Below are 27,264 nucleotides of genomic sequence, written 5' to 3'. Positions count from 1 at the left end.
ATGGGTGTACAGTCTCCTGACGAGTTTCTGTCTGTGTGATCCTGGTAAAAGTCCTGTTAAGTTCACGGTCCAGAGCTTAGGATTGTGACTGAAAAGTGCTGCTAAACATGTGAGAAGGAAGGAAGAGATAGTTATATCCACCTGAGTAGTTCGATCAGTCAACACAGTGATGGGGCCACAATAACATCTACCTCAGAAGGGCTGGATGAAAGTGAAGTGGAGAGAGAAACTCCCCTGATTGTCAAATTGGAGGATCAGACATCAGTAGATTTATGTCATGACTAGAGCAGGGATCCCCTAACAGCGATGAAGAAGATGTGTTGTGGATGGAGAAGCAGCTGTCCTGCTTCTGTGATAAGTTCCAAAAATGGATAAAAACAAGACAGCTGAGGGGACAGTTCAGTTATGTTAAGGGTGATAAATTTTTTTAGATTTACTTTTTCTGATTGCTCAGCAGATGGCAAGGAACAGTATAAAAGGCTGAGGCTGACATGGCAGCAAAGTCATCATGTTGGCAATGTACAATTTGTCTCTGGAAGGATGTGGACATCAAGGTTATTTCAGGTAGAACAAAGATATCTGTACTTTTATTGGGAAACATCGGACTTTTTTACTAGGGAAAAATAAAAAGACTTCAAACTGGTGGAGCACAGTAGCAGGTTGCCTCAGTGTGAGACGTCCCATATACTTCTGTTCAGGTGCTCAGGAATTTGGATAACCAGGATGGTGGAAGCTTGTTCATAACAAACCCTCAACATTGAAACCTAAGGAAAAAAGTTGTCTGCCCCAAGTCTGAAGTAAAAGCAGCCTCAAAACCAACCTTAGATCCCATCATTACTGTTCAGGGACTTAGAGAACAGGCAAGTTAGAATCCTGTGGAATCTGCCATGGAATTAAAAGAGAAAAGGTCTTGAGCTCAGGAAGCAAAAGACATTAGAAGAGCCCAGAAAGAAGTGGCTGACTTTCTTGACAGAAGTATGTCTTCTATCCCTGTAAAATCCAAAGCCAAGGCCACAAGTCATATGTGATTCTTAAGAAAGAAGAGATTGACTTTTCATCTTTGAGCTCCTCTGACCATACCACATTGACAAGCCCATCTACTTCTCCTCTGGATTTCTCTGCGCCCCGCCACCCCCGCCCACCAGACAGCTGCCTCTCATTCGGTAATGCCTGGTTTTCTTTTAGAAGCAGATCTGATTCCAGATGTAATGCCCCTACAAGCTTTGTTCCATGATGATGATGAGATGGAAGGCAATGGAGCCATAGACCCAGGGATGGAGTATGTCTACAACATTGACACGTTGCTTAGGTGAGCAGTAAAAAAAAAAAAAAAAAAAAAAAAAAAAAAAAAAAAAAAAAAAAAAAAAAGAGAGCGAGGATGTTCTTTTAAAGCCACTGAAACTTGGAGGTAATTTGTTAGTACAGTATCACTTACCCTATTTAACTGATACAGGTAGGCAAAATTTAATCAATAACACATTTAATTGATAAAAAACTGAATCTCAGGGAAACTAAGGGACATTTTCAATATGGCATTTATTAGTCAGTTACTAGAAGGGTAGTAGGATTCATCACCAGATTTTCTGACTGTAAGTGTAAGACATTTTTCATCAACTTTAAAGGGGAAAAAAACCTTTAAAATGTATGTATTTAAATTTTACATTGAACACAATTGTATACATATACATATGTATATACATGCATATAATTGAAACAGCCTTTACAAAAATTATGGCAGTGAGAAAAATCTGACAGAGAAAAACAATGACAGTGAAAAAAATGTGACCTAACTGGCTCCATCTTGCTTCTAGCCTTCAAGTTGCCCTTGTTCATTCCTTGGTGCAGGCCAAGGTAACTATAGGAAGAATTTATTTTATAGTTTAACCTTCAAGCAAAGGTGATAACAGCCCCTTCCCAAAACTATCCTCTTTTTGCTTGGTGACCAAAACCACATTTGTAAAACTAACAAATTAGCCACAGGATTAGAATTATGATCAGGAGTTATATAGCCAGAGGTTACAAGATTCATACCCTTTCCAATTTTTTCTATAGATAACATTAGTGTAAAATCTACAATTGGCGTTCAAGGTGGTTTTTAGACTTTGCATTCTGATGGATGAGGTGGAACCATCCAGATAAGTAACTCATACCAACAAACTGGCTCAACTGATCATGTGGTCCCACCTAGGAACTGACTCAGTGCAAGAAGTAGCTTTGACCTCCTATAATTTCATCCTCAACCCAATCAATCAGTGTTCCCCATTCCCTAGTGCCCACCAAATTATCCTTGAAAAATCCTAGCCTCTGAATTTTGGGGGAGACTAATTTAAGTAATAATAACTCCAGTCCTTCCGCTTGGCTGGCCCAGCAATTAATAAACTCTTTCTCTACTGCAATACCATTGTCTCAGAGAATTGGCTTTTTATCTGTGCAGCAAGCAAGAAGAATCTGCTGGGTGATTAGACATACACACATATATAATTTTAGAGTAGATACAAGATAAAATGGAAGTAATAGAAATGATAAATTTCAATATAATTACATTAAAATATTGTCTCATTTTGGTCTTCCTTAGTGAAAATGTTTACATTTATTTTTAAACCTAAATAATTTATAGTTTTACATAACAAAATGTCTAAAATTTTATAATTGTTTGTACATTATTACTTATCTTGAGCCCTTAAAATTATCTCTTCATAATGAATTAATGACATCTTCAGCAACCGGGAGGAGCCTGGAGTTTATTATCGTAAGTGAAGTAACTCAGGAATGGAAAACCAAACAATGTGTGTTCTCACTCATAAGTGGGAGCTAGGCTATGAGGATGCAAAGGCACAAGAATGAAACAATGGACTTGGGGGGCTCAAAGGGAAAGGGTAGGAAGAAGGTGAGGAATAAAAGGTCACAAACTGGGGGCAGTGTATACTGTTCAGGTGATGGTACACCAAAATCTCACAAATCACCTCTAAAGAATTGACTCATGTAACCAAACACCACTTATTCTCCAATAATCTATGGAAATAAATTTTTTAAAGTATCTCCTTGTTTAGAAAATATATATAGACTTTGTTTGTATATAGATTTTTTTCTTGACAGGAGTATGTCTTCTATCATTGTAAAATTCATAAGCCAAGGCTGCAAGACAGATGTGATTCTGGCTTGCAGTCTTGGATGATGAATTTTACAGGCATAGAAAAGAAATGAACTTAGAAATGAGATGTTTGGAAATGAACTTGGAACTTGGAAAGGAAGTATTTGGAAAAGTACTTGATTTCTAGTTAAGCCATTTTCAGGTACTTTACAGTACTTAGATATCTTATATATTTGTGTCAAAGTTGTATATATTTTAGAAGTATTACCAAAATAACAAGAGATGTGCTATATATTTAAAATTATTAAACTCAATGCTATGTGTATTATGAACTAAAATAGACTGTTTTGGGTTTTTTTTCTATAACCTTCAAGTTTACATTTTTCTTGTTGAAATTTGAGATGGGGCGGAGCAAGATGGCCGAATAGGAACAGCTCCAGTCTCCAACTCCCAGCGCGAGCGACACAAAAGACCGGTGATTTCTGCATTTTCAACTGAGGTACTGGGTTCATCTCACTGGGGAGTGCCGGACGATCGGTGCTGGTCAGCTGCTGCAGCCTGACCAGCGAGAGCTGAAGCAGGGCGAGGCATTGCCTCACCTGGGAAGCACAAGGGGGAAGGGAGTCCCTTTTCCTAGCCAGGGGAACTGAGACACACAACACCTGGAAAATCAGGTAACTCCCACCCCAATACTGCGCTTTAAGCAAACAGGCACACCAGGAGATCATATCCCACACCTGGCCGGGAGGGTCCCACACCCAAGGAGCCTCCCTCATTGCTAGCGCAGCAGTCTGTGATCTACCGGCAAGGCAGCAGCGAGGCTGGGGGAGGGGCGCCCGCCATTGCTGAGGCTTAAGTAGGTAAACAAAGCTGCTGGGAAGCTCGAACTGGGTGGAGCTCACAGCAGCTCAAGGAAACCTGCCTGTCTCTGTAGACTCCACATCTGGGGACAGGGCACAGTAAACTAAACAAATGCAGCAGACACCTCTGCAGACGCAAACGACTCTGTCTGACAGCTTTGAAGAGAGCAGTGGATCTCCCAACACGGAGGTTGAGATCTGAGAAGGGACAGACTCCCTGCTCAAGTGGGTCCCTGACCCCTGAGTAGCCTAACTGGGAGACATCCCCCACTAGGGGCAGTCTGACACCCCACACCTCACAGGGAGGAGTACACCCCTGAGAGGAAGCTTCCAAAGCAAGAATCAGACAGGTACACTCGCTGTTCAGAAATATTCTATCTTCTGCAGCCTCTGCTGCTGATACCCAGGCAAACAGGGTCTGGAGTGGACCTCAAGCAATCTCCAACGCACCTACAGCTGAGGGTCCTGACTGTTAGAAGGAAAACGATCAAACAGGAAGGACACCTACAACAAAACCCCATCAGTACATCACCATCATCAAAGACCAGAGGCAGATAAAACCATAAAGATGGGGAAAAAGCAGGGCAGAAAAGCTGGAAATTCAAAAAATAAGAGCGCATCTCCCCCGGCAAAGGAGCGCAGCTCATCACCAGCAACGGATCAAAGCTGGACGGAGAATGACTTTGACGAGATGAGAGAAGAAGGCTTCAGTCCATCAAATTTCTCAGAGCTAAAGGAGGAATTACGTACCCAGCGCAAAGAAACTAAAAATCTTGAAAAAAAAGTGGAAGAATTGATGGCTAGAGTAATTAATGCAGAGAAGGTCATAAACGAAATGAAAGAGATGAAAACCATGACACGAGAAATACGTGACAAATGCACAAGCTTTAGTAACCGACTCGATCAACTGGAAGAAAGAGTATCAGCGATTGAGGATCAAATGAATGAAATGAAGCGAGAAGAGAAACCAAAAGAGAAAAGAAGAAAAAGAAATGAACAAAGCCTGCAAGAAGTATGGGATTATGCAAAAAGACCAAATTTACGTCTGATTGGGGTGCCTGAAAGTGAGGGGGAAAATGGAACCAAGTTGGAAAACACTCTTCAGGATATCATCCAGGAGAACTTCCCCAACCTAGTAGGGCAGGCCAACATTCAAATCCAGGAAATACAGAGAACGCCACAAAGATACTCCTCGAGAAGAGCAACTCCAAGACACATAATTGCCTGATTCACCAAAGTTGAAATGAAGGAAAAAATCTTAAGGGCAGCCAGAGAGAAAGGTCGGGTTACCCACAAAGGGAAGCCCATCAGACTAACAGCAGATCTCTCAGCAGAAACTCTCCAAGCCAGAAGAGAGTGGGGGCCAATATTCAACATTATTAAAGAAAAGAATTTTAAACCCAGAATTTCATATCCAGCCAAACTAAGTTTCATAAGTGAAGTAGAAATAAAATCCTTTACAGATAAGCAAATGCTTAGAGATTTTGTCACCACCAGGCCTGCCTTACAAGAGACCCTGAAGGAAGCACTAAACATGGAAAGGAACAACCGGTACCAGCCATTGCAAAGACATGCCAACATGTAAAGACCATCGAGGCTAGGAAGAAACTGCATCAACTAACGAGCAAAATAACCAGTTAATATCATAATGGCAGGATCAAGTTCACACATAACAATCTTAACCTTAAATGTAAATGGACTAAATGCTCCAATTAAAAGACACAGACTGGCAAACTGGATAAAAATTCAAGACCCATCAGTCTGCTGTATTCAGGAGACCCATCTCACACGCAGAGACATACATAGGCTCAAAATAAAGGGATGGAGGAAGATCTACCAAGCAAATGGAGAACAAAAAAAAGCAGGGGTTGCAATACTAGTCTCTGATAAAACAGACTTTAAACCATCAAAGATCAAAAGAGACAAAGAAGGCCATTACATAATGGTAAAGGGATCAATTCAACAGGAAGAACTAACTATCCTAAATATATATGCACCCAATACAGGAGCACTCAGATTCATAAAGCAAATCCTTAGAGACTTACAAAGAGACTTAGACTCCCATACAATAATAGTGGGAGACTTCAACACTCCACTGTCAACATTAGACAGATCAACGAGACAGAAAGTTAACAAGGATATCCAGGAATTGAACTCATCTCTGCAGCAAGCAGACCTAATAGACATCTATAGAACTCTCCACCCCAAATCAACAGAATATACATTCTTCTCAGCACCACATCGTACTTACTCCAAAATTGACCACGTAATTGGAAGTAAAGCACTCCTCAGCAAATGTACAAGAACAGAAATTATAACAAACTGTCTCTCAGACCACAGTGCAATCAAACTAGAACTCAGGACTATGAAACTCAATCAAAACCACTCAACTACATGGAAACTGAACAACCTGCTCCTGAATGACTACTGGGTACATAACGAAATGAAGGCAGAAATAAAGATGTTCTTTGAAACCAATGAGAACAAAGATACAACATACCAGAATCTCTGGGACACATTTAAAGCAGTGTGTAGAGGGAAATTTATAGCACTAAATGCCCACAAGAGAAAGCAGGAAAGATCTAAAATTGACACTCTAACATCGCAATTAAAAGAACTAGAGAAGCAAGAGCAAACACATTCGAAAGCTAGCAGAAGGCTAGAAATAACTAAGATCAGAGCAGAACTGAAGGAGATAGAGACACAAAAAACCCTCCAAAAAATCAATGAATCCAGGAGTTGGTTTTTTGAAAAGATCAACAAAATTGACAGACCACTAGCCAGGCTAATAAAGAAGAAAAGAGAGAAGAATCAAATCGACGCAATTAAAAATGATAAAGGGGATATCACCACCGACCCCACAGAAATACAAACTACCATCAGAGAATACTATAAACACCTCTACGCAAATAAACTGGAAAATCTAGAAGAAATGGATAATTTCCTGGACACTTACACTCTTCCAAGACTAAATCAGGAAGAAGTTGAATCCCTGAATAGACCAATAGCAGGCTCTGAAATTGAGGCAACAATTAATAGCCTACCAACCAAAAAAAGTCCAGGACCAGATGGATTCACAGCTGAATTCTACCAGAGGTACAAGGAGGGGTTGGTACCATTCCTTCTGAAACTATTCCAATCAATAGAAAAAGAGGGAATCCTCCCTAACTCATTTTATGAGGCCAACATCATCCTGATACCAAAGCCTGGCAGAGACACAACAAAAAAAGAGAATTTTAGACCAATATCCCTGATGAACATCGAGGCAAAAATCCTCAATAAAATACTGGCAAACCGGATTCAGCAACACATCAAAAAGCTTATCCACCATGATCAAGTGGGCTTCATCCCTGGGATGCAAGGCTGGTTCAACATTCGCAAATCAATAAACATAATTCAGCATATAAACAGAACCAAAGACAAGAACCACATGATTATCTCAATAGATGCAGAAAAGGCTTTTGACAAAATTCAACAGCCCTTCATGCTAAAAACGCTCAATAAATTCGGTATTGATGGAACGTACCTCAAAATAATAAGAGCTATTTATGACAAACCCACAGCCAATATCATACTGAATGGGCAAAAACTGGAAAAATTCCCTTTGAAAACTGGCACAAGACAGGGATGCCCTTTCTCACCACTCCTATTCAACATAGTGTTGGAAGTTCTGGCTAGGGCAATTAGGCAAGAGAAAGAAATCAAGGGTATTCAGTTAGGAAAAGAAGAAGTCAAACTGTCCCTGTTTGCAGATGACATGATTGTATATTTAGAAAACCCCATTGTCTCAGCGCAAAATCTCCTTAAGCTGATAAGCAACTTCAGCAAAGTCTCAGGATACAAAATTAATGTGCAAAAATCACAAGCATTCTTATATACCAGTAACAGACAAACAGAGAGCCAAATCATGAAGGAACTTCCATTCACAATTGCTTCAAAGAGAATAAAATACCTAGGAATCCAACTTACAAGGGATGTACAGGACCTCTTCAAGGAGAACTACAAACCACTGCTCAGTGAAATAAAAGAGGACACAAACAAATGGAAGAACATACCATGCTCATGGATAGGAAGAATCAATATCGTGAAAATGGCCATACTGCCCAAGGTAATTTATAGATTCAATGCCATCCCCATCAAGCTACCAATGAGTTTCTTCACAGAATTGGAAAAAACTGCTTTAAAGTTCATATGGAACCAAAAAAGAGCCCGCATCTCCAAGACAATCCTAAGTCAAAAGAACAAAGCTGGAGGCATCACGCTACCTGACTTCAAACTATACTACAAGGCTACAGTAACCAAAACAGCATGGTACTGGTACCAAAACAGAGATATAGACCAATGGAACAGAACAGAGTCCTCAGAAATAATACCACACATCTACAGCCATTTGATCTTTGACAAACCTGAGAGAAACAAGAAATGGGGAAAGGATTCCCTATTTAATAAATGGTGCTGGGAAAATTGGCTAGCCATAAGTAGAAAGCTGAAACTGGATCCTTTCCTTACTCCTTATACGAAAATTAATTCAAGATGGATTAGAGACTTAAATGTTAGACCTAATACCATAAAAATCCTAGAGGAAAACCTAGGTAGTACCATTCAGGACATAGGCATGGGCAAAGACTTCATGTCTAAAACACCAAAAGCAACGGCAGCAAAAGCCAAAATTGACAAATGGGATCTCATTAAACTAAAGAGCTTCTGCACAGCAAAAGACACTACCATCAGAGTGAACAGGCAACCTACAGAATGGGAGAAAATTTTTGCAATCTACTCATCTGACAAAGGGCTAATATCCAGAACCTACAAAGAACTCAAACAAATTTACAAGAAAAAAACAAACAACCCCATCAAAAAGTGGGCAAAGGATATGAACAGACATTTCTCAAAAGAAGACATTCATACAGCCAACAGACACATGAAAAAATGCTCATCATCACTGGCCATCAGAGAAATGCAAATCAAAACCACAATGAGATACCATCTCACACCAGTTAGAATGGCAATCATTAAAAAGTCAGGAAACAACAGGTGCTGGAGAGGATGTGGAGAAATAGGAACACTTTTACACCGTTGGTGGGATTGTAAACTAGTTCAACCATTATGGAAAACAGTATGGCGATTCCTCAAGGATCTAGAACTAGATGTACCATATGACCCAGCCATCCCATTACTGGGGATATACCCAAAGGATTATAAATTATGCTGCTATAAAGACACATGCACACGTATGTTTATTGCGGCACTATTCACAATAGCAAAGACTTGGAATCAACCCAAATGTCCATCAGTGACAGATTGGATTAAGAAAATGTGGCACATATACACCATGGAATACTATGCAGCCATAAAAAAGGATGAGTTTGTGTCCTTTGTAGGGACTTGGATGCAGCTGGAATCCATCATTCTTAGCAAACTATCACAAGAACAGAAAACCAAACACCGCATGTTCTCACTCATAGGTGGGAACTGAACAATGAGATCACTCGGACTCAGGAAGGGGAACATCACACACCGGGGCCTATCATGGGGAGGGGGGAGGGGGGAGGGATTGCATTGGGAGTTATACCTGATGTAAATGACGAGTTGATGGGTGCAGCACAGCAACATGGCACAAGTATACATATGTAACAAACCTGCACGTTATGCACATGTACCCTACAACTTAAAGTATAATAATAATAAATAAATTTTTAAAAAAAAGAAAGTAAAAAAGAAAAAAAGAAATTTGAGATGGTTTTTCTCCCCCTTATTATGACAAATAATATATAAATAAGTGAATATTTTTCTTGAGCAATAAAAAGTATTTTCAAAAACATTAATTAACTATTATTTGTATTGTGCTGTGTAGGCTACCATGAATGTCCTTCCCTTTTCTACCATCAATTTTCATTTTCAGGGAATGGAAAACATTCCCTCTAGTTTTAATCTTATTCTTCAAGGACAATGTACGAAGAGACTGAGGAACAATGTAAATTGTTGAGAAGCCATTTAAATTCAAAAGTATTTCCACACCCCAAAGTTAAAACCCTGGGTAGTTTTCATAATTACTATGTTTCAATGCAGAATTTAACCACTATTGATCTAGAGTTAATTGCTAAAGTACTTTACCTTGATGATTTTGAGAGGAAAACAATCCTCAAAACAGTATTTATCGAATAAGCAATTTAAATGCCCTACTACCATTATTATCCCCATAAATACCAGTATCAGAATATTAGAAAACTTTAAATGGGATGGTATGCTGAATTAGTTGAGAATCTTCAATTGAAAGCAACAGAAAACAACCCTTACTAACTTATGAAAAGCTAATCCTTTGGAAACTGAGTATTTCACAGCACCAAAAGAGAAGTTAAGGTCTTTGGAAAGACAGGAACAGGCAATTCTGAGGCTGTTAAAATCAGTAACAAAAGGACAGTCATTTCATTATCAATAAATTGATTCCAAATGTTTCTGTTCTTGTGACAAGGTCCAAATTCCCACAGCCAGTAACAAAAGGACAGTCTTTTCATTATCAATAAATTGATTCCAAATGTTTCTGTTCTTGTGACAAGGTCCAAATTCCCACAGGAAAGCATGTGATTGTTTTAGCCTCTGTGACACAACAAACCCTGGCAAGAGGAGGCGATGTGGGTCCTCCACTGACTGTCCCTCCAAGATCCAAATACTACCTTTATTACTGATACAGCTGATGTGTGAAAATATGGCCTATCTGTAGATAGCAGTGCTAATATAGAAAGCAGCAAGGTTGGAAAATAATCTAACACATATGAAGCAGTAATATTATCTCATTTAAAAGTTTATAGCACTTTATAGTAAACACAGGAATTAAAGGAAGATTAATATCTTGAATATTTACACTGAACTAACTTCTGAGATTTGGAAGAATCCTTCAGAAATGTGTTTAAAATAATACCTGGAGAATTCAAAAGTCTCCAAAGAAAAGACTCAAAGACACTGATGTTAGGAATTTCTTAAGCAAATAACAACTAGAATCACTCTACAAGGAATTCCACAATTACCAAATCCCATCTATTAGAGCACATTATCTGATATTGATGAAATTCTCTAATATGGAAAATAAGGATCAAAACAACCTGTAGAAATAAGCAACATGGAGATAACAAAGACTGTGCAGGGATGTAAATGTCAAAAAACCTAACAGTAGTATCTTTAGATGGGTAAGAAAAGATCTTGCATCCATGAACAATAACAAAATGCTATGAAAAATAAGTGTTCTGCAAACAAAAATATGTAGACTTGTCCATTTAAAATATTATAGCAGAAAAAATGGATCAAAAAAAGACCAAAGCATATTTATAACACTAGGAACAAAGGTAAAATAGTACAAGCTTGTAGAAGGAGGAAAAGGTGCTTAAAAACTCTCAAAAATTACATGTCATAAGACTTCTCAACAACTCTGGATACTTATATATAAAAGACCAAGGCTTTTAACAGCATGAAAGAAAGTGTTGTCCAGCCTAGAATTCTATATCCAGCCAAATTATTAATCAAATATGAGGGTAAACTAATGTCATTTTCAGGCCTGATAGATCTCTAAACTTCAACTGTGCCCTCTTACAGAGGGGTAGCCAATCTAGGCAGAAGCAAGTCAGAAGGCTTTGATAAAGATTTCTTCAGCAGATGATGTTGGTAAAATGCTTGAAGGGAATATATATCATCTTGAAAAGAGATTTAGAAATCTAACAGAGAATGAGAGATAAAATTACTGATAAATATATTTTTCAAAAATAAAGGATACAGCACAGTCACTAATATCAGAATAAGCGAGGTTGTATTAATGATACGTATATTTTAAAACTAAACAGAAACAATATAATTATTAACTCCAATTGAGCAAGCAAGAAAGAATAATTATCATTTGCTACATGGCTCCATTATAAATAATTTGCATTACTTAAGAAAGTTAATATGAATATTAATATAGTCAAAATGACAATAGAAATGTATTTGGGAAACTGGAGCTATGGAAATTGTGTTTCCCAGTAGTCAGGAGAGGAGGATTTGGTAAAATATAGCTAAGTCTTTATTTGAAAGTCAATAGATAATGCCTGAAGTTTTTAAAAACAATAAAATATTAATAAAACTATGTTAGTTAGAGCTAGAGAAGTCGATACCAAAAGAATCAATCAAATAAATTATAATTTTATTAACTGATTTATTATTTCCAGTTTGAAGTCTTTAACTAGTTCCTGATTCAGTTTGCGCTCTACTCAACCACTTTTACTAATTTCAGAACAAGCAGTGGTTAATTCAGCCCTTATGTTTCAATCCAAATTTTTATGGGCATAGATCCTTAGTGAGAGCTATTCAACAAAAATTGAATTTGTTTATTCATTAACATATTTGCATGATGAAAATACATCTTCTCAACCCAAATTATTGTGAATTGTAAGCAAATGTGAAAAATCCAGATGAGATTTCTATCCTTTCCCAAGTTATCTGCCATCTGACTTCTCAGAGTTAGTATAATGCTATCTGGGAGCTGGCCTCATCAATACATTCTTCAAAATTTCCTAAATCATGAGAAATATTTATATCCGTCTATCTTTTAAATGTTAATAGTTAGGGTTTCATGTATTTTATATATATATATATATATAAAATATATATATCACTGAAAGTTCTATCATCCTTCATATGAGTTACTTTCAATATCAGAACAAGAAAAGGATTGTTTCTAATTCCCATACTAATAAGGTATTATGTCATCTATGAAGGGCTTTAACCAATAGTTAAAAGAAGAGAGGTTTCTTAAGAGGATAAATGTTTCAGCTGAGCACAAGTTATTCAACTCCTGTCATCAACCACAAGTGTTACAGTGCCAGACTTCATGAGCACAAGACGAACAGCCTGGAATAAGCAATGCATAAGAACTTTCCCAGATGTATAGTCAACCTACTTTCTGCCTGCTCTCAATTTTACATACCTTTCAGTTACTCTGAGTTCTAGATGTAAAATGCAGTAGTCAGGGATATCACATGGATTTATGGCCTCTTCTGGCGTGCTGGGAAACTCCTGCCCTGGGCGAGGATTATAATCATTCATATATGTATGGTTTCTTTATTCCTCTGTGGTAGATGTAACATTGATGTCTTATTTCAGGAAGTCACTTCAAAATAATTCAAGTCAAAGTTATATGTGAGAAATCCACTTAACTATTTCCTAGCCCAAGTACAAAAATTAAACTAAATAAAATGGAGGATATGAGATTGGTTTGTAGCAGGTAGCAATGCCTTTACTGAAGCAGCTACATTGTAGTTCCCTGTAGGCAATGACCACTGGACACTTTCGCACAGAGTAATGCACTTTAGCCTCTGTGATGACATAGAGGCGGATGGAGGGGAGCAGGCTTATGGGTAGACTTAGAATTTGTCACGCTGTAAGATCAAACCAAATCCAAACATTCTGGATTTCGTAACACTCCCCTAAAAATCTCAGGGCCACATTGATGGCACTCACACATTCATAATGCAGTGCTCCTGCAAGAAGAGAACAACGCTGTATCATCTGGTCTATTGTGATCCATTCCAGTTCCTCAACTGATGTGTTAATAGCATTAACAGGTACAATTTATCGAGCGCCTACAAGATGGCAGACTATGATCCAGACACTTCAACTACATTATCTCAAGGCATCATCACAATTCTTGAGGTAGGTACTGAGATGCCCACTCTACAAATAAGAAAACTAAATTTATAGAGGTTAAGTGCCTTGCTTGTTTAAGTGTCATGGCCATGATTAGAAATCACTTCGTTATATTGCCTACTCCTCACAAGACAGTGATTCCGTCTTCTAAAGAATAAAATGATAAATAACATGGAGGTTTTGTGTTGAGAGGTCATGTGTGCTCAGATCACGTCCTTAGAAAACCATCTCTAGGAGATCTTCTCGCCTTAAATATCACCTCTCTTTCACCTCACTACACCAAGAGCATAGGATATGGCAAAGGAAGGGGAAAATAAGGTTGGTAGATACCAGGGATGGAGGGGAAGGGGATGAGGAGGCAGGACTTTGGTTTTATTTAAACATGTGTAAATATAACAAAAATATGAGGCAAATATGGAAAATATCAACAAATTATAATTCTAGTTAGCCAGTATATTGGTTTTCTGTTATATAATCTTTATACTTATCTCTATGTTTGAAAACTTTTGAAATTAAATGAAAACATTTAATTAAAGAAATTTTATTTAAAATTAAAAAGTAGGTCTGAGCAAAATCAGGACATAAATATTAACATCACAATACTGTTTTAGAGTTTGGTCTGAAAGTGATAGTCAGTTATTGAAGTTTCTGACAAGTGAAACGACAGTCTTGAGACCATGATAACTATCATAGCTGAGTGAAGAATGGATTGAAAAGGGAAGAGATGGATGAAGGTCAGGTGAATAAGTGAAAGGCCACCTCCATAATTACAGAGGCGGGTAACTAGATCTGCACCCTGTTAAGGGCAGAGGAAGTTGAGGAAGGGATGAAAGTGAGAGATTTCTGGTGGCAGGTTCCATGGAACTTGGTGGCTGACAGACTATCAAGGATAGGGGTAGTGATAAGAATCAAATATAACTCCAAGCTTTCTGGGATAGTCAGTTAAACTGAAACAAAAGCCATGAAGAAAGTGGTGCAGGTTTGGAAGGAAAAGTTTTTAGTTCAGCTTGGGGCCCCTATTCAGATATGTTGATAGGATATCAAAGTGAGATATCCACAGGTAATACAAACAGGAGCCTAGAGCTCTAGAGAAAGATGAGGGCTAAAGACAGACAAACAAGGGTCTTCTGTGGATGTCATCATCAAGGCCATGTAACTCAATAGGACTGACCAAAAAAGAGAGCAGAATGAAAGTAGAAAGGTATACAGACAATGGGGGGAACGTTTTAGACTCCAAAATATAATATAGCTAAGAAATATGGGCCTTGTGTAAACACATCCTCAGCAAGGAAATTCTCAGGATCTAGAATACCTCCTGAGGGCATCCAGGTAGAAGAGAATTAACATTATACCTATTATGTTCCAGAAACTACTGTATTAATGTAATATTACTTTTTTCCCCTCACAATAGCTCTCCAAGGTGATATAATGATGTCTGTTTTATAAAAAAGGAAACTGAAACTCAGAGAGAGAAAGCAATTTGCCCAAGTTCACACAGCAAGTGCCAGACCTAGGATTCAAATCCACATTTGAATAACTTCAAAGCAGATAATCTTTTGTTTATGCATTCTACAGTGATCCATCTGGGGAGCAATGCACATGTTTCTAATGGGTCCTATCTTTCAGAAGTACATGAAGTAATTCAAGTATGCTGAACTCCTTACAACATAGTTGAGAGTATTTTATAATTACTCCAAATAACCATTTCTTTGAATTTAAATTGAGCCTGTTTATTACTTAATTACTTTGTATGTTTGAGATTTTTTTTCTGGGGAAGAGGAGAATATTTGCAAAGAATCTATGCATTTAGGACCAGATACTAATTTTTTCTAACAAAGCAATAACATGAATACATTTGTTTCAAATCAGTTTTCCTTCCATGCTAAAGTAAAGTGTTTAGTCAAAGAAATAAATTAGCAGCAAACTCGGGAAGCCCTGTCTTAGCACCAGCTTTGTGCCTGCCAGTTGTGCATAACTAAGAAATGAGTAAGAAATGGAAAACTAAGATTTCTGAATCGGGAGGAGTTAGTGGATGAACCCTGGTGTAGCCCGATCTTTAGCAGGCGCCTAGTGAGGTTACTATCCACTTTAATACCCCCTAAATACTCTCTCTGCAATCCTTAGCACAAACAGAGTAGGTAAGAAATATGCTTTAGAAATAGTAGTATCCTATAGACAAATCCTGTCTCTCACAAACAGGACCCATGAGTGCCTGGGTTTTAAGCCTACCATTCCCATTTATAATTCACATCTTGACCCATTTCAAATGGAATATAATCATACAGGAGGAAAAAACTGAGGAGGTAAACAAAAATAAAAACAAAACAAAACAGAAACCAATATTATTGTTCCCACTCTACCAATGAGCAAGATTCACTATGAATTAGGATTTCTGAAAGATTAAAATAATTAACAAAATGAGTTAAGTTCCAAATCTGTGCTTAATTCATGCTTCTGCTCAAGAGATGGGATAATATTGACCAAGTCTACACTCTCCATGTTAGCACTCACGACACACAGTAACATTTTTTTAACCCAAAATGTAAAAGTTTACACAAAAAGATATCATTTTAAAATCTGTCACACTCTTTGTAAATGGTTCCTTCATATTGTAATGTCATAAATAGCCTGACATATTGTGTCACTTATAACATTCAAAATCCCAGGACCCTTAACTAACCACATAGAGAATAAAATTTGCATAGAAAAGCAGAAAATGTCTTGTAACTTGGTCATTGACCTTGATGGATAAAAATTTTTAGAAAACTAAAGCTAGTGGATTGTCACAAACATATATTCGTTTACTGCCATTCTGGGTAAGCCGCGTCAGATAGTACCACACAAAATATTTAAAAGACATAGGATCTGGCACAAGACTGTAAGATCTAGCTGTTGCCAGCCCAATGTTAGTAAAGTGTACAAATCATTCCAGACAGGCTAAAGAACTATGCAAATGTTAAGTCACTTTTTTCTCTCCTCTGGTGTGAAAGTGATAAACAGACTGAAAACCAACCTTGTGTTGATTCCTTGCTTTAATGCACTGACTTGTTAATCTAATAGCTTAGTTTTATAGGCCAGCTATTTCAAATCAAGAGTCTCACTCCACAAACCCATATTTTACAATATCAACTGTGTACCAGATATAAATAAGAATGTTAAGCACATGAATCAATGAGACACATGAATAAACATGTCCATGTGGCAGTAGAGTACTGTTAAAAGAAAAAGAAGGAGTAGTTGAAGAAAAAAAATAACTCTGCTTAGAGCAATTTATATTCAATCTTTCTATTTAATGGCTTTGAAAATTGAGAGCAGAGAAGTACAGTACATTACTAAAACAGTACTAATTCCTGTGTGATATTTTGCATAAAGTGTGTATATTCACTGTGGTTTCTTTAAATCTCTCATTCCTATAAGTGCTACCCCAATCAAAAAAAAAAATACTGATATAATTAAGATGCTTTGCGGAGTTTATTTTAATCTTTTGGCTTTGCAATAAGAAGTAGCTTTTGTAAACTATATGTTCTGCAGCCAGTTCTGTGTATACACATCCAGGAGTATATGCTTCAAATGTTGAAAACAAAAACATTTTGACTTGCTAGTGCCTTAGAAAGACATCAGAATTTGAATGTGGATTGAAATTCAGCAACTTCATAGTGGTTTAGTTTTCTGGACATAGTTCACGTCCATGACCAAGGAACATTTTTGTGGAATGAATGATCCATACGAATTTCCCAGATTTGGCCCATTTGGACCAGAAGCATATTTGTACTGCCAAGAGTGTCTTGGAAATCATTAATACAGCTCAAAAAATATGGATGGTCTTGCATGCTGCCTATCTGGTTTAATCTCAAACTATCCCAACTTATCAATGAAGGGGAAAAATCAGACTCATTAATTTTATTGCTATGTTTCATCAGCTCTAAGACATTTTTTACATATTTAACCCCTTTGAAATTGTGATGCATCTTTAATCTATAGCATCTTGGAATTAATTAGAAGAATTTTTTCTTAATGGCATAAAAATAAATGTGTATGCTACTATTAATGGCATTTTAGAATACATGAAATATGGTATGGTTAAGTCTCACAATTTTAGTATAATGAATATCACTTCACTAGTAAAAGCAAAAGATCTGAATTGTAGCATTTTAAAAATACAGTTTTAGTACTTTTACTTACTATAATAGCAATTTGCAATTTAAAAAGCTTAAAAGAATTTTAAAGTGTAAGTTTGCTAGAGGGATTATATTGAAGTAATAACAGTAAATATGACAAGTGCTTCATATTTACCAAGGTCTATGTTATAAACTTTCTATATCCATTTTTTATTTAACCCTCTTAGCAACCCTATCTGTCAAGAATTTGAAGGGGGAAAAATCCCTTCCATGCCTAAGTTATGAAACAATTGAGGAAAAAAACAAATGATAAGATAGATGAAAGATCCAAATACTACCTTTATTACTGATACAGCTGATGTGTGAAAATATGGCCTATCTGTAGATAGCAGTGCTAATATAGAAAGCAGCAAGGTTGGAAAATAATCTAACACATATGAAGCAGTAATATTATTACCACTATAAAGAAGAAAACTGAGATGTAGTGAGGTCCAACTGTCAGGTATGAAGAATAGTAGAATATGCCACAACAAAATATGCCCCATTGGCATCAGGATTATTTTGAGCTGAAGACAATGGAGAAGAAGCAAATATGAGAAAATCTCTCTGCCCTTCCTCCTATTTGCCTAAAAGCAAGGCATAAATTTACAAAGATATCACTCTTACTCTCTCTACCAGAAAGGACAGCTTGATCACCAAAGACAACTTTAGACCCTTAACAGCCTGGAGAAGGCAGCAGAGGATTCTACATAATAAGCTTTATTAATTAGCCTCAGAAGACTCTACATAACAAGATTTATTAACTAGCTTTTATATACCATTAGTTTCCCCATGTTGCCATCCCACAAGTTGTCATGCCTAGAGACTCAAGGTTGCTGTTTTTTGTCTTGTCACTTCTCTAAAAGTTTATTGTTCATTTTTAAATATGCTATATAAGCTGGAGCTCTAAGCAACCTTTTTGAGAATTGTGCGTTCCCGAGGCATTTTCCATGTACATATGAAGTATACATGTTAATAAACCTCAGTTTGTTAATCTATCTTTTGTTACAGGGGCTCAAGCTAAAAACCTGGAAAGGTGAATATTATGTTTTCCTCCTCTACCAATTGTTAGAATACAAAAACAAGGCTGACTTTTCTAAAATCGTATAAACAGTCTATCCAGTCGTTAAGTGTTCTTATTTTTTCATGAACACAATAAAGATAGATTTCATGCCCTTCTCGTGTAATCCCTATGAAATGAACACTGGACAAGTTGCTTACCCTCTCTGTGCCTCAGTTTTCTGATCTATGAAATGGAGAATAGTAATAGTTCTCACCTTAAAAGGATGTCACAAAAAAGATAACGGATGCAAGTAACATGCCTAGTGAAGAATATGGCAGCAGTAAGTACTCAATATGTGCTCACTGCTAAAAGGTTGAACCATAAGTACTTACCATTTTCAAGTTGAAAATAGGCAAATGTGGGCAAGGTCAAGCCACTATTATCTGAAAGAATCATGTGTGGCTATTATTTTAGGGTTAAACATGGACTCACTGTGATTGCTTTAACAAAAAAATGTTAGAGCCATGATAAAATGCTTCGGTTATCTAAATAGAAACTGGCAAAGCCAGGGTTCAAAGACAACAAAAAGCAAGTTTCTCCGGTGTGATACAGTCTTGTTCAAAAACCTCACCAAAGTCTATGTTACCACCTTTCTATACCCATTTTTTAATTAATCCTCTTAGCAACCCTATCTGTCAAGAATTAGAAGGGGGAAAAGTCTTTTCCATGCCTAAGTTATGAAACAATTGAGAAACAAAACAAATGATAAGATAGACGAAAGATCCAAATGCTACCTTTATTACTGATAGAGCTGATGTGTGGTGTTAATGATGGTGGTGTTCTGATTAGCTGGGTTTCTCTTCTAATGTTTCTACGGATAAATTGGACAAGTATGAAAATTAAGTAAAGATAGTACATTATCTTTTTGAAACACTTAACAACTCTGAGGAAAGTCTCTGGCTCCTTTTAACTTTAATACGCTTGTCAACAAAATTACTGAACATGCAATGAAGCCATAGACCATAATGTAGTATAACCCCTAATAATGTAATTAGCACACTAATGAGTATGCAAACCTTTCTGTTGGAAAGTTTTTAATGCTCCTGAGTTTAGGGAAGAGAATAAAATGTTATTATTTTATATTTCTTATCCTTATCAAATTTGTTGAAGTAAGGTAGATGAAATAAAAACACATAAAAATGTGTGGAATGTACTTAAAGCCCACTGCACCTCAATTGCCCTTTTCCAAACAGAGTGCTCGGTTTTGTTTAATTTACTAATATCCAGTTTCATCTTCCAATTGTTTAAATTTCTTTTTAATGTTAGAGGCCGGAAACAACTATCTTGTGACTTAGGTGAGCATTTACATCTTTGAAAGCATTTTAAAGAAAAGTGATGTTAATCCCATCTTTCTAGTCACAATATTTCTTTATCTGGTTTTGTTGTTTTCATTAATTCCTTCAATTAATGAAACCAATGTAACCATTTTATTAAATTGTTGGTGTGAGTGAAGTTCATTATAAATTCTGAGATACACAATAAATTTTTTAAATCTCTTATTCCTTTGTGAACACTAAATTCAGTACTTAATGGAAGAGGAGTTTATTTTAGGTCTACTCCTGATAATTCTAGTTCTTGTAAGCCATATTTAGGCCTTTGAGAGTAAGCTCTTAATGAAAATATCACATTAATATTCCCCCTTTTTATTCTCTTAGCTGTATACACATTTCTTACCTTCTTTTCTGATATTTATCACAACTCATTATGGCAAAGTTTAAAAAGTAGAGATCTTTGAATATTTATTTTCCCCATAGAAATGAGCATAGCTGCAACATATTTTATATGTTCAATGCATAGTTGGTAAATGAATTCACCTCTGAAAAGATCCCACACAGCTGAAATCTCTTGGAGAATTTCATGCTATTTGAGCTCTGAGTTTGCAAGGTGACTTGGGGGTTGGTGTCCTGGAGGAAGTAATCTTTCAGTGGTATTTTTTATATATGGGAAGGAAATAGAAAGCCAGATACATGGGAAATGAGGGAGGAAACCATTTAACTAAAGTAATGAGAATGACAATGTAACCATGAAAAAATTAAAAATTACATTGTTATGAGGTGACTGGACAAAAGTGTTAAAACAAGGAAACATTTAATGGAGGAAATAAGAGGCTATGGAATATAATGAGGCTTGATCAGACAAACTTACCAGTTATCCAGATTACTTAATACTTAGCATTCTCTACACCCTTTCAGCAGCAGCATTGATACACTGAATGGATGTTAGGCTAATTGGAGTAAACACCCATTCATTTTATTTGAGTAACATGGCTTTGATGACATTGTAAGATTTATGGGTGCTGCCATCTGGACTTTACCATGGTTCTTTTGTATATTTCTAATAATAGGTATGTTTATCTGCTGAACTCACTCACAAATTTACTGATTTGGAGCTGTTTACAGGGCAATCTTTAAGATAGTATTGTCGGTCTGTCTATTAAACTGACAAATTAGTTTTGTGCATGTGGCTTTTCTGTGCAGATGCAAAAATGTAAACCAGATTCTTTGGAACAATTCCAGGTCTCAAGGCACTTACTAAAAGATTAGGGTTGTAGCCTAAAACTCTTGAAGCTCTAGCTTGAAGCACAGCTTTTGTTATAAAGTATGGACATAGCCAAAGCACTTTCTATGATCAACTATATAGAGTATCTAAATACTATTTCTAATGCTACCTAGAGTATCTAAATATCTATTTCTTTAAAGAAGTTACATGTAAAGACACATTTAATAAACCTTCATAATCATGTATATTTATAGGTCTGAGAGATGTTTGGTAGAAAGGTTCTTTATTTTAGGAAGAATAGCATTGAAGTATTTCAGAAAAAAAAATGTTTTTAGTGAGCATTTATTTCTCCCAGTTGTATAACTCAAAATAACACATGCAAAGTAGTGAGAAGCATTGCTTACATAATGAATTAAACCAAAGAACTTCAGAAGCCAGCTGAACTTTGAACTTCCGCTCATGTTAATACTTTTGGCTTTGAGGACAGCTCATGCTTATATGCCAATTTTATTTCTTAAATTTAATTAGGAAGCCCATGTCTCTAAATGCATATAGTAACTAAACCTGACAGAAGGGTTGTTTCATTATTTTATAAAAATTTAAATGTAGTAATCCAACACAATATGAGACTAAAACAGTAGAATTTTGAACGTGACTGAGATAATAACCTCAAATGCCAATACTTTAGCATTATTTTATTTTTGTCAATTACAATAGCAGGGGTACAGTTACTGCCTAAAGAGATGTTCAAGGGTGGCAGAGGAAATATAAATCTGTAGAAGCTGCATCATTGTTGAGCATTGATTCCTGCCTTTGTTCTTAGTTTGCTGTACAAGCCTGGCCAAATTATTTCAGTCATTTTTACTATGGTTCTTTCTCCACCAAATAGAGAATTGGAAGTTACCCTGTGAACTAGTACTATGTGGTCAGTAAATCAAAGAATTTGTACTAAGATATGGAATTTTAATCCTAGATAATACAGTGGCCCTGTCTCTGTGTATGTAGATTTTGCTTTAGAATAGGGAAGAGCGATTAACTTTCACCGGACAGATGGCATTAGATTACAAAGAACACCAGCATCCTCTAAATAATGCAAAGAGGTTAAATCAAAGGACGGCACTATTTTAACCCCAATATCTTTTTTTTCTTTTTCTTTTTCTTTTTTTTTTTTGTTTTTGTTTTTGTTTTTTTTTGAGACTGAGTATCGCTCTGTCGCCAGTCTGGAGTGCAGTGGTGTGATCTTGGCTCACTGCAACCTCCGCCTCCCAGGTTCAAGCGATTCTCCTGCCTCAGCATCCTGAGTAGCTGGGACTACAGGTAAGTGCCACCATACCCAGCTAATTTTTGTATTTTTTAGTATAGACGAGGTTTCACCATGTTATCTTTAAAAATCCTTGGAAATCAAATGATCAGAAAAAAAAAATCCTAACACTTTTATTTCTATATTTTAAGAAACCTCTAAATAATCAAAAAAGAGTTTACTCAGCTTGGTATTATTTACTTGGAAAGATTATGTAGTTTGTCTTCTGACTGACCCTGGTTGTCCTGCCTCCAGGTGCCATTCCTCAGCATAGGTGAGTTCAGCCATAAGATGCAAGTTTCAGATGAGCCTTTCTGGAGCCTCACCCAAATATACATGCTGTCATAACTCCTTCCCCAAACCCATATTGAGAACCCACCATTCGCTAGGCTCTAGAAATACCAAAGTGAATAAGGAGCTCACATTTTAATCCTTTCCCATGTGTGTTATTTGAGAAAACATTTGTTCTCCTAAGTGAAAAGAAAAGACTCTAGCCCAACAGTTGAGTGCAGGAGAACATGGAGTCCTCTGATACAGCTGAATCAAAGTAGGCTCACAAATTACTGCCCTTATAAAAAGAGTCTCTCTGGGCTAGGACCCGCAATGGGATTATACAAAAACTTGGAGCTTTCCATGGCTACCTTACAGTGAAGGTTCCTATTACATTTTAGGATCATTTTTTAATAAGTATCTGCTGAGCCTATAGACACCAGATTCCTTATATATTCATTTGATAAATATCAATGGAGCAGGGACTATGCACAAAGCAGAGCACATATGCTGGGTTTGGGAGCAGAGAATGTAGTAATGAATAAAAATTTGGGTCCCTAATCACAAGGAAATTACATTTAAGGGAGGAGAAACAGATAAAAAATTATGTAATACACATTATTCGTTATGGATTACAGAGGAGAAAGTAAATGTATTTTGGGGGAGATTTATTTGTGGGGTAGATTTATGAAAGCATTGGCATTGAACTGAGTATAGAGAAATGACAGACTTTTGTTTAGTAAATAAAGAAGAAGGAAATTCCAGCCAGAGAGAATGTCATAATTATATTCATGGAGCTATGGAGGTGAGACAGCACCAGATATTTTCAGAAAATACCAAATACTGTATTTCGTTCCAGATGGTCAGATGGTGAGGAGGAAGGAGAATAAGGAGGAGAAGGATGAGGAAGAAGAGGAGGAGAAGGGGGAGGAGGAAAGAGGGAGGAGGGAGAAGGAGAAGGAGAAAAAGAAGAACAAGGAGGAGGGGGAGGAGGACAGAAAGTGGAAGAAGAAGGAGGAGGAGGGGAAAATAATGCTGGGAATGCAGTTTGTAAGCAAAGCAGGAAGATCTTTGAGTGTCATGCTTAGGGATATGTACACACTATATAGGCAATGAGGAATCAAAAGTACAGAACTAATCTTTTTGCTAGGAGCGTTCAGTCCTACTTCTCATGGTAGAGCTTTGAAAACTAAAACAAGAGAAATTTAGTGATTTTTGTGATGCCACACAAATGATTAATAGTTGAATGACTGAATATTTGCCAGTAGGGGCTGTAATTATTCAGATTCTGTTTCCTGAATGTTAATTTTGAAATGTGTTGTAGAATTAAGTAGCATAGGAAGAGATCGAGAATGAGAGAAACCTGTTAGAAAAGATCTATCAAAGGTCAAATAATGATAAACTGATTTCCCATGGAAATGAAAAGATTATAGATGATGATGATGTATAAACTAATATACATGGTGATTAGTATAATAGACACTATTTTAAATACTTTACATATGTCAATGCATTTAGTCATCACAACAACCCTATGTGTAGATGCTATTATGTTCCACTTACAAAAGAGAAAATATAACCTTAGAAAGAGAAAGTGATAACTAAGACCACAGAATTTCATTGTAGGAGCCGGGATTCAAACCCTAGACTTCTGGTCAAAGTCTAATTTCCTAACTGATAAATGTGAGAAACCTCATAAAGTGAAGTCTACAGGTAGAAATAGGTACTTTGAAGATTCAAAGCAATGTCAACAGGTTCAAACTGGGAAAATGGCAGTTTTTTTACGTGAAAATAGGATGACCTCAAAGGAGTATTTGAGGCATGTTAGGTTTTAGATACTGATGTGATATCAAGGAAGTAAGGGAGAAATTAAGAAATAAAAGTGTAACATTTGAGAGAGAGATTTTTAATTTAGAATAGATGACAGAGATAAACATTGGAAAATAACCTTACAGAGCCGAGAGTCCAACTCATGGGCATGACTGAAAGCCTTAAGGAAAAAGACTTGAAAAGGACTTATCAATAAGAAGCCAACACATAAGGAGTTCATGATAGTCTAAGAGCCTTTCAGAGAACAGTGAGGGGAACCAAGAAAGTGTAGTGTCATGGAATGCAGGAGAAAGGCACGTCTTGTGATGAGCAAAGACCCATCAAAGAAGAGGAGAATGAGAAAAGGTGGTGTCATGGGTAGCTGGGAGTCACTGGTAATCTCTGATAGGGCTGGTACAGGACAGCTATGGGGGAATAAGTCAGATTAGAAGCCATTAAGAAGAAATGGATAGGCCATGGTGTTGGATACCCTGCTGATAAAAGGAAGAAGAAGAGTCTACTAACTAGAAAGCAGTGGAGAATCCCATGAGGTTTTTTGAATTTGCTAAAAGTTGATTATATCTGTAGACAAAAAAAAAAAAAAGATGTAATTTTTAATATCAGCATTAACATCATTTCTAAAAAAAAGGTACCCAAGTTACTGAATAAGTTCAGAGAAGGCCTAACATATCTAGGAATAAAGTGATTCAACAAAGCAACCAGTGAAAACAATAATGATATTAACGCACAGCTGAAATGTAAGGTCTCTAAAGCAATTTTAATTCTGAATTAATCAGTATTGTTTCTGCACATAAATATGATATCAAGGATAGGGGACATAGAGGCTAATGGTTTTTTAAAAATATAATAAAACATAAAAATATTTAAGAGCAAAACGAAAATGGTGAATCATTCTCATGTCTTCACCAACACCACCACAATCACCACCAACAGAATTTGGGTCATTCTTTCCTCTCTGCCTTCATCATTCTTGTATTACTGCAGTTGTCTTTAGTTCTACTACTACTAGATTCCACTTTGAGCAAAAGTGTCTTTCGCATTCGCAGTCAGACCCTGAGGAAACATTTACTGAGTTGAACTCTTCTGATTATTACAGATTTGAAAAGACCAGCTTGAGCTGGAAAACATGAAAACCACAATTTCACTTTTCTGAGGGCTTTGACTCCATCAAATATAGTATATACAGTTTAAAAGTATGAGCTATGATCTCTGACAGACTTGGGCTCAAATTTTCCCTCTCTTTTGCCCACATGTGTGACCTTAGAAAAAGGTTATGTCATATCCTCTACATTTCTTCTAGGCATCATCTGATTATGTTTTCTTCTTCTAACTTCCTCTTTCTTTTTATTCCTTCCCTTCTCCTTCTCCTTTTCTTTCTCCTCCTTCTTTCTTTCCTTCTCTTTCTTCCCCCCTCTCCTCTCTTCTTTTCTCGCTCTCCTTCTTACCATTTTTTTTTATATCTTTTTTTTTTTTTGAGACAGAGTCTGGCTCAGTTGCCCAGGCTGGAGTGCAGTGGCGCAATCTCCGCTCACTGCAAGCTCCACCTCCCAGGTTCACGCCATTCTCCTGCCTCAGCCTCCCGAGTAGCTGGGACTACAGGCGCCCGCCACCACACCCGGCTAAATTGTTTTGTATTTTCAGTACAGACGGTGTTTCACCGTGTTAGCCAGGATGGTCTCAATCTCCTGACCTCGCAATCCGCCCGCCTCGACCTCCCAAAGAGCTGGGATTACAGGCATGAGCCACCGCGCCCGGCCCTCTCACTCTTATCTTTTAAGGAGAATGAGTATCATCAAATTTCGTTGAAGAAATAAAAGGGAAGGCATTTTTCGCTAGAACTTCCATAAAAGAATACCAAAGACTGGGTGGTTTGAACAATAGAAACTTCTATTATTATTATTATTATTATTATTATTATTATTATTATTACAGTTCTGAAAGAAGTAAAAAAATCAAGGTATCAGCAGGTTTTATTTCTTTTGAGGCCTCGGAAAGCTTGCAGATGACCATCTGGCTGTCCTCACAGCAATGTGACCTTTCCTCTGTGCAAGCATACCTGACAGCTCTTCCTCCTCTTATAAGAGCACCAGTCACATTAAATTAAGGCCTATAACCTATTTAACCTCATTTAACCTGAATTACCTCTTTAGAAATCCTATTTCTAAATACAGTCACATTTTAGGAAGTAAACTTCAACATCGGAACTTTGGAGGGATCGGGGGCACAGCTCAGTTTTTACAGGGAGAATAAGTCATCCTTTTCATTCATTGTGCATATAAATTACTTTAAATTAGGATGGAAGAATGCCACTTTTTAAAAATAACATTGAATATTGTTAAATAGATTATTTGTTTCCCTGTAGTGAGTCATTGTTTATAAGAAAATATATAAAGAGATGAAATATAATTTCTCTATATTATAAAGAAGTATCCATTTTTACAATGTGTTTTAACTTAAGCTGGCATTTACTTGGAAGAAGCATAATGGCATTAGCACATTCAGAACTATATTAAAGATATTTA

At 36.8% G+C, this 27,264-nt stretch overlaps 1 pseudogene; it reads left to right on the top strand.

Moving 5' to 3' along the window:
* On the top strand, positions 1–26,992 carry LOC139362622 (cysteine-rich protein 2-binding protein pseudogene; annotated as a pseudogene).
* The last annotated feature ends 272 nt before the right edge of the window (positions 26,993–27,264 follow it).

Source organism: Macaca nemestrina, chromosome 4, assembly GCF_043159975.1.
Source record: "Macaca nemestrina isolate mMacNem1 chromosome 4, mMacNem.hap1, whole genome shotgun sequence".
NCBI lineage: Eukaryota > Metazoa > Chordata > Mammalia > Primates > Cercopithecidae > Macaca > Macaca nemestrina.
This window is presented reverse-complemented; position numbering and strand designations above follow the sequence as displayed.